The sequence below is a fragment of the Mizuhopecten yessoensis genome, unplaced genomic scaffold, assembly GCF_002113885.1.
Source record: "Mizuhopecten yessoensis strain PY_sf001 unplaced genomic scaffold, ASM211388v2 scaffold377, whole genome shotgun sequence".
Classification (NCBI taxonomy): domain Eukaryota; kingdom Metazoa; phylum Mollusca; class Bivalvia; order Pectinida; family Pectinidae; genus Mizuhopecten; species Mizuhopecten yessoensis.
The window spans coordinates 217,408-227,236 of NW_018403516.1; positions in this window are offsets into that span (position 1 = coordinate 217,408).

The following is a 9,829-nucleotide window of genomic DNA, read 5'->3' on the forward strand; positions in this document are numbered from 1 at the left end:
TGCCATGCTCCTATTTTTCACCCGAGGATTATCTCCCTTTGCTGGTTTCACTACCAAGGCCTTGTAATTCACATTGTGTTATCTTGTAACCATGGAGACCAATTGTAGGTTTATTCAAATGGGGAGATAATCTGGCAATACTTATGAGTGATCTCACACTGTACCAGTCCCAGATGCTAGAAATCATTACAGTATCAAAAATAGGTAGCTCTATAACATATTCACAGGCAAATACCCACAATGTTTCAATTTTTGGTGTCATTTTTTTTACAAGAAATTGATTTATAAAAATTACATTTCAACTATTGAAGGACACAGCGACTAGATAGATCAATATTGATCATATACGAGTGCAATACTTTGTTACAAAATGTGCAAAACTTGTCACTGCATCTGTTTGTTTGACAAAAGATTTTTTAGCTTTGTGATGATAACATGATACAGAAGATTTTAGCAAAAACATAATGTCTCTAGGCTGAAAAGATTTTAGGCAATGCTTTTGACACATTTGACATGATTTGACACATTTGACACATTTGACATGATTTGACATGATTTGACACTCGACACATTTGACATGATTTGACACATTTGACATTTGACACACTTGACACATTTGACATGATTTGACACATTTGACATGATTTGACACATTTGACACATTTGACATGATTTGACACATTTGACATGATTTGAGCGTTATGCTGTTTATGTGTTCTGTTATATGACTGTATATTCGGCCGTTATTCTTTCACATTGACTTTTGTTTTTAGCCTAAAGTGAGCTTTAACCATGGTAAGGTGTCTGTCGTCAACTTTTCTCAGGAAACAAGTCCAGAACATAGTAGTTTTATTAGATATGGAATGTCACAGGGTTAGTTTGTTTGTTGGTTTTTAGGTCACCTGAGCTTTAGCTCAAGTGACCTATTGCTATCTGTCCTCGTCCATCGTCATCCGTCATGCGTTGTCCGTCGTGCGTTGTCCGTTAACATTTTACATTTTTGGGTCAATTAGAAATCCAATATGGCCGCAACGGCCGCCATTTTGAAAAACTATTCAAACTTAAAGTCAAGTTCTGCTAGGCCGATTGAACTGAAACTATGTAGAAATGATCGACTTTCGCCATTTTGAAAATCTATTTCAAACTTAAAGTCAAGTTCTGCTAGGCCTGTTAAACTGAAACTTTGTATGAATGATCGACTCAAGGTCCTGAAAAAGTGTTGTTATTTTGCGGGTTTATCAGAAATTCAATATGGCCGACACGTCCGCCATTTTGAAAACCTATTTTAAACTTAAAAACAAGTTCTAATAGGCCGATCCAACTGATAATCGGTCTAGGAAAGATCAGCTGATGGTCCTGACAAACTTAAGTTAACGTTATACTTCACAATTTTTTACTAAAATTGGTACATATTTCAACAACAAAAATAAATACTGTAGGACTCAGATGACCTTTAAGGCCCATGGGCCTCTTGTTTTATTTGTGTTTTTCATCATATTAACAGCTATGGTCATTTAAGGACGTGCCAAGGTTTATAGTGGAGGAAAGCTAGAGTTTCCAGAGAAAAACCAACATGGAAACTGAATCTTAAAGAATTATTTAAGGATGCAAATCCCCATGAGGACAGAGGGGTTTGGGGGTCAGTGGGGAAAATGTAATCTTAAAGTCAGAGTGAAGGGATTTACATGTAGTTAGGCAGGGAGCATCTCTTGTATAATGAAGGCCTCCCCATCCCAAATTTCGGCCAGTAAAGGAAATGGGGAAGCCTACTACTTAAGTATGGTTAGATTGATTTAAACCTTACTTGTCAATGGGTTTGAACCTTACTTGTCAATGGGTTTAAACCTTACTTGTCAATGGGTTTTGAACCTTACTTGCCAATGGGTTTGAACTTTACTTGTCAATGGGTTTTGAACCTTACTTGTCAATTGGTTTGAACCTTACTTGTCAATGGGTTTGAACCTTACTTGTCAATGGGTTTTGAACCTTACTTGTCAATGGGTTTGAACCTTACTTGTCAATGGGTTTTGAACCTTACTTGTCAATGGGTTTGAACCTTACGTGTCAATGGGATTGAACCCTAATTGTCATAGCAAATCCATCAGTGAGGGATATTTCATATTGTACCAATAAATCGTATTGCTCTCAACAGGAGTGAGGCTTGATAGGGGAAGTAGGAACAGAGTAACTTGAGACTTTTTCTCAACTAAAGAGTTGGCAAATATTAAACCAAACATGGTGTAGATGAAAGAGCAGATGTTTTCATGTCCTGACTCTGAAAAATTGTTGTTATCAAAGATTGTGGATCTTTTTGACTGGATCTCTCTACTTCCACCTAGGCCAGTGGTAACAAACATGACAGGAATAATGTTCTCAAAGTTCTGAACAGGTGCTTACGTTTTTTGGAGTTGTTAGAAAATCCAAGATGATTACTACCCAACTTCAGATCAACCAAAATATTCTCAATTTCACCAAATCAATTTTAAGCAAACATTACACAAAAGATACTGTCTTTGCTTTTATCAAGAGTTGTTGAATTTTTGGGTCAGTAAAAGATGTCTCTGTTGACAAAAATATTTCAACTTCTTGTGTGGTTTTGATAACAAAGGAACCATGTGAGCGATACAGGACCAATGGACCTCTTGTTACAGTATTTATTTGGTGCTTGACTGTTTTATCATCACTGTCACGTATTATTGAGGAATTATTATTTTACAAATTTAAGCGCAACTCTTAATTGTAGTGAATATTATTTTTTGTTTTTCATGTATCCGTTTATTTTATTTATGTTAGTCATCTTGCCAAAGTATACTTATTTACCTGACAGTCAAGAAGTATGTGAAGAAAGACTATGTCAAGGTGTTTATGAAAGCCTTTGTCTTTAACATTGCTCTGTCAACGTTAGTTGTCGCCGAGATATAACCCTGATAAGGGGAGGTAATATACAATATAACCCTGATAAGGGGAGGTAATATACAATATATCCCTGATAGCGAGGTAATATACAATATAACCCTGATAGCGAGGTAATATACAATATAACCCTGATAAGGGGAGATAATAAACAATATAACCCTGATAAGGGGAGGTAATATACAATATAACCCTGATAAGGGGAGGTAATATACAATGCGTCACTTCCCTTGATGGCTTTAGTCCGTTACGTGTATCTGTCGATTTCAATATAGTTTTTTCTCTCAAAAGTATTTGTTCACAGTTCTTTTATGCTTTAACTATTGCTATGGCAATAACCAAACTCCTTGTTACAGAATCCATCATGGTTATCGTAAATAAAATTATTATGGCAAACATGTCTTTTTGTTATCTGAATCTTCAGTGTGAAGGACTATCAATTGTATTGTAGAAACAGACTGTCAGTATGCTGGTTCTGAGAGGACAACAGACTGTCGGTACGCTGGTTCTGAGAGGACAACAGACAGTCAGGATGCTGGCTCTGAAAGGACAACAGACTGTCAGTACGCTGGTTCTGAGAGAACAACAGACTGTCAGTATGCTGGTTCTGAGAGGACAACAGACAGTCAGTACGCGGGTTCTGAGAGGACAACAGACTGTCAGTATGCTGGCTCTGAGAGGACAACAGACTGTCGGTACGCTGGTTCTGAGAGGACAACAGACAGTCAGTATGCTGGCTCTGAGAGGACAACAGACAGTCAGTACGCTGGTTCTGATAGAACAAGAGACTGTCAGTATGCTGGTTCTGAGAGGACAACAGACAGTCAGTACGCTGGCTCTGAGAGGACAACAGACTGTCAGTATGCTGGTTCTGAGAGGACCACAGACAGTCAGTACGCTGGTTCTGAGAGGACAACAGCCTGTCAGTCTGCTGGTTCTGAGAGGACAACAGACTGTCAGTACGCTGGTTCTTAGAGGACAACAGACTGTCAGTATGCTGGTTCTGAGAGGACAACAGACAGTCAGTATGCTGGCTCTGAGAGGACAACAGACTGTCGGTACGCTGGGTCTGAGAGGACAACAGACAGTCAGTATGCTGGTTCTGATAGAACAACAGACTGTCAGTATGCTGGTTCTGAGAGGACAACAGACAGTCAGTACGCGGGTTCTGAGAGGACAACAGACTGTCAGTATGCTGGTTCTGAGAGAACAACAGACTGTCAGTATGCTGGCTCTGAGAGGACAACAGACTGTCGGTACGCTGGTTCTGAGAGGACAACAGACAGTCAGTATGCTGGCTCTGAAAGGACAACAGACAATCAGTACGCTGGTTCTTAGAGGACAACAGACTGTCAGTATGCTGGTTCTGAGAGGACAACAGACTGTCGGTACGCTGGTTCTGAGAGGACAACAGACAGTCAGTATGCTGGCTCTGAAAGGACAACAGACTGTCAGTACGCTGGTTCTGAGAGGACAACAGACTGTCAGGATGCTGGTTCTGAGAGGACAACAGACAGTCAGTATGCTGGTTCTGAGAGAACAACAGACTGTCAGCCTGCTGGCTCTGAGAGGACAACAGACTGTCGGTACGCTGGTTCTGAGAGGACAACAGACAGTCCGTATGCTGGTTCTGAGAGGACAACAGACAATCAGTACGCTGGTTCTTAGAGGCCAACAGACTGTCAGTATGCTGGTTCTGAGAGGACAAGAGACAGTCTGTACGCTGGTTCTGAGAGGACAACAGACAGTCAGTATGCTGGCTCTGAGAGGACAACAGACAGTCAGTACGCTGGTTCTGAGAGGACAACAGACAGTCAGTATGCTGGTTCTGAGAGGACAACAGACAATCAGTACGCTGGTTCTTAGAGGACAACAGACTGTCAGTATGCTGGTTCTGAGAGGACAAGAGACAGTCTGTACGCTGGTTCTGAGAGGACAACAGAAAGTCAGGACGCTGGTTATGAGAGGACAACAGAAAGTCAGTACGCTGGTTCTGAGAGGACAACAGACAATCAGTACGCTGGTTCTGAGAGGACAACAGACTGTCGGTACGCTGGTTCTGAGAGGACAACAGACAGTCCGTATGCTGGTTCTGAGAGGACAACAGACAATCAGTACGCTGGTTCTTAGAGGCCAACAGACTGTCAGTATGCTGGTTCTGAGAGGACAAGAGACAGTCTGTACGCTGGTTCTGAGAGGACAACAGAAAGTCAGTACGCTGGTGCTGAGAGGACAACAGACTGTCGGCACGCTGGCTCTGAGAGGACAACAGACTGTCAGTATGCGGGCTCTTAGAGGACAACAGACTGTCAGTACGCTGGTTCTGAGAGGACAATAGACTGTCAGTATGCTGGTTCTGAGAGGACAAGAGACAGTCTGTACGCTGGTTCTGAGAGGACAACAGAAAGTCAGGACGCTGGTTATGAGAGGACAACAGAAAGTCAGTACGCTGGTGCTGAGAGGACAACAGACTGTCGGCACGCTGGCTCTGAGAGGACAACAGACTGTCAGTATGCGGGCTCTTAGAGGACAACAGACTGTCAGTACGCTGCTTCTGAGACGACAACAGACAGTCAGTACGCTGGGGCTGAGAGGACAACAGACTGTCGGTACGCTGGTTCTGAGAGGACAACAGACAGTCAGTATGCTGGTTCTGAGAGGACAACAGACGGTCAGTATGCTGGCTCTGAGAGGACAACAGACTGTCAGTACGCTGGTTCTGAGACGACAACAGACAGTCAGTACGCTGGTGCTGAGAGGACAACAGACTGTCGGTACGCTGGCTCTGAGAGGACAACAGACTGTCAGTATGCTGGCTCTGAGAGGACTACAGACTGTCAGTATGCTGGCTCTTAGAGGACAACAGACTGTCAGTACGCTGGTTCTGAGACGACAACAGACAGTCAGTACGCTGGTTCTGAGAGGACAACAGACTGTCAGAACTTCCTTGTGTTGGTTACAACCAAGACAAAAGGTAATGATTGATTGAATGATTAATGGGGATTGACGTCCTTGTCCCAGTTATAACTGACACAAAAGGCCATGATGATCCTAATACCAACACAAGACAACAAGGCTTTATCAGATCTCTACAATTAGATGAAATTTATTTCAGTAAAACACATTATTATACAACATTGGTAAAAGGAATCTTTACCTTGGTGAAATACACAATGATGATGTTTGTGTAACAATGGACTGAGTAAATGTAACGTGTAAATGTCTATTGTAATGATCTGAATGACAGATTTTTCCCCCTCCTTGATAAGTTTAAATGAATTTATAAACAAAAGGAAGAAAATCCTCACATCTGAAAATGCATCTAATCACATGCTCCTATAAATGTTTGAGCCCGTGTTGTTTCCTTTGACACCAGAAACAGTTGTAGGACATCAGTGTCTCCTATAACTAGGGCTCCCATTCCGATAATAACATACACTCTAATGTGGTCAGTTAAAGCAGACTGCAAGTTAAAAAGCTTTCAATTGAGATTTTTTTTTTAAAGTTTATTTTTCTGGTTTTTGAGATATTCCCCATCTCTTCTAACTATCGTTTCTAAGGAAGTGCCGACATTTTAGTTTGTCCTTTGCTTGGTAACGAGTATGGGTCTCGCTGGTTATAAAACGTGCAAACGTCAAACCGGTTATCATTTGGTCAATACGTGCGCAATGTACTACTAGCATTTATCTAAGAAAAAGTGGAAATAGTAGTAAAATACGACCAATTTAAATATCTAAAGAACACGTTTTTCTAGTAAAGCCTCTACACGACAAAGACTACAAGTTCATAATAAAGTTTTCGTGTGTTGGTGCAGTAAGTATGCACGTGAAAGACCGATGAGATATATGGGATTTATAGTATTTTCAGTAATATACCTTTTATTTTGGATACACAATTTTGAATAATGTGCCATAAGTAATAACCAGCTTGGCCGTGTTTCAAAGTCTTCAGGTGAGTGCGTTTGATTTTTGATATCGGTTACCGATCAGGGTGCGCGGTGCATTGAATCGCAAGACGGTCAGTTGTAGAATGATTTGACAGGTAATGCATGTTTTATACCCAGCGAGACCCATACTCGTTACGAAGCAAAAACAAACTCAAATGTCGGCACTTCCTTAGAACTATAGTCGGAAGAGATGGGGAAGATCGCAAAACCAGATTTATTTATGTTTTATTTATGATTTATTTATGTTTTATTTATGTTTTATTTATGATTTTAATCTCAATAGAAAGCTGTTTTACTGGCACTGTCAGCTTTAACATAATGAGATAAAATAACCCTAACACTGATGTTCAACCAATTTAAACTAGAGTAATTATTTTTTTTAAAACAGTATTTCACCAGTGAAATGTAATAAGCCTATACTGACATTGACAGGTCACCCACAGACAGGTCACCGATCACTTCAAACAGGTCACAGGTCACATAGGACAGGTCACAGGTCACATAGGACAGGTAACAGGTCATGTCAGACAGGTCACATCAAACAGGTCACAGGTCACCCACAGACAGGTCACCGATCACTTCAAACAGGTCACAGGTCACATAGGACAGGTCACAGGTCACATAGAGTCAGCACAGGGGTCATACAGACAGGTCACAGATCACATCAGACAGGTCACATGTCACATCAAGACAGGTCACAGGTCATGTCAGACAGGTCACGGTTCATGTCAGACAGGTCAAAGGTCACGTCAAACAGGTACAGACACCAAATGTGAATGGACTACATTTTTCAGCCATAAATATGGATTTTAGCTTTTAAAAAGATACACGCTATCTTCATCAAGTACCAATGTGTGGTAGAACAAAACGGTTTTTACAAATCCAAGCAACAAACTACTAATGAATAGTTTAACATAATAATGGAATAAAGAGAACAACAATAGTCAGCATGATAAACATATTATGCATGGTTTAAGTATGGCACACACTAAAACAATGACAGCAAGACAGCATATATACAGGGGCAAGATACACGAGACACAGGGGTCATACTATAGATATACTACGACCCCTATACTTACACGAGTCAGCACAGGGGTCATACTATAGATATACTACGACCCCTATACTTACACGAGTCAGTACAGGGGTCATACTATAGATATACTACAACCACTATACTTACACGTGTCAGTACAGGGGTCATACTATAGATGTACTACAACCCCTATACTTACACGTGTCAGTACAGGGCTCATACTATAGATATACTACGCCCCCTATACTTACACGTGTCAGTACAGGGGCCATACTATATCTATACTACGACCCCCATACTTACACGTGTCAGTACAGGGGTCATACTATAGATATACTACAACCACTATACTTACACGTGTCAGTACAGGGGTCATACTATAGATATACTAGGACCCCTATACTTACACGTGTCAGTACAGGGGCCATACTATATCTATAATACGACCCCTATACTTACACGTGTCAGTACAGGGGACATACTATAGATATACTACAACCCCTATACTTACGCGTGTCAGTACAGGGGTCATACTATAGATATACTACGACCCCTATACTTACACAAACAGGCCTCTAGCTTGTGTCTATGACCCCGTACATTTACAAATCAAATTGAGGCTTGGTCTGTCACATAATTGGGTCAATATGACATATCACTAAATGACAATAAACAACAGCCGATGGCGTGGAAGACAAAAATTGCAGATGCTTGGATAACATTCAGTTGACCAAACATATTGCACTACAAAACAACCAAAATCATGAGCATGGTATCTAAACAACAAAACCAGCCGGGTTTAAAGCCGTATAATGCCTCCAGGGCTCAGCAAGTTTTCAAAAGAGAACATTTAATAGAATACTACTTTCCAAGTAAGCAGGCGAAAAGAAAACCGGGATTATTTTGTATAGTACTTTACTCATATTGCTCACACTTAAGTCTAGAGAAAAGGGAGGGGCTGTTTTAAGTCTAGATAAAAGGGAGGGGCTGTTTTAAGTCTAGAGAAAAGGGAGGGGCTGTTGTAAGGAAAGAGAATAGGGAGGGGCTGTTTTAAGTCTAGAGAAAAGGGAGGGGCTGTTTTAAGTCTAGAGAAAAGGAAGGGGCTGTTTTAAGGAAAGGATCATTTTTGAGTAGAATTCCCTATACTCTACTTTGATTTCTGTTAAAGTTGAATTCAAAGTTTACACTGTCAATTACGGATCATAATAAGTAGTTGATAGACATTTAAATTCCCAAGCATGCCTCTCCAACCAGAAAATTTAAAAGTTTGGCCAGTATGAGGTGGCAGCATGCTATATGGAATAGTCGTCCCACCAATAGAATTGAAGTTGGTAGCGACTTGGTTTTTAGCCCCGGCCCCCTGCCTCCCGTTAACAACACGGTTATAGCAATTTGTGCTAAGTCAATACCTTAATTTATATTACTTTAAACATGTTTATTAGACCTTAATTATGAATCCTTCATATGTACCAGGTCTAATAAGATTTTGTGACGATCTTATAGGCCATAATTATATATAATGGTTTATGATAAATTGTGGAAATAGTAACTTGATTTTTTTCTGACGATAATGTCATCATAAGTCAATGATCATTTGAAATAGTTTATTTGAAATGATTTTTTAAGAAATTTAATTTTAGCCAGCTAAGTAAGCTAAATAAACATTGTTTATTACTTTTTTCATAAAAATAAACCTTTAAATAAAAAGAGGCCCATGAGCCTTAACGGTCACCTGATATATTTATACAGAGAGTTGATTTTGTTTTTAACACAAACAGAAATATTATTCAGTGACAAAAAACAATAAAACCACCTTATTCAATATCTAGCATACAGATTTAAGACTAAAAAGTATTTGAAACTAGCACCTCTGATTCTAAACAAGGAAAATGAAGAAATTTTAGCACACTGACTCCTTTGGGCCCCACCCT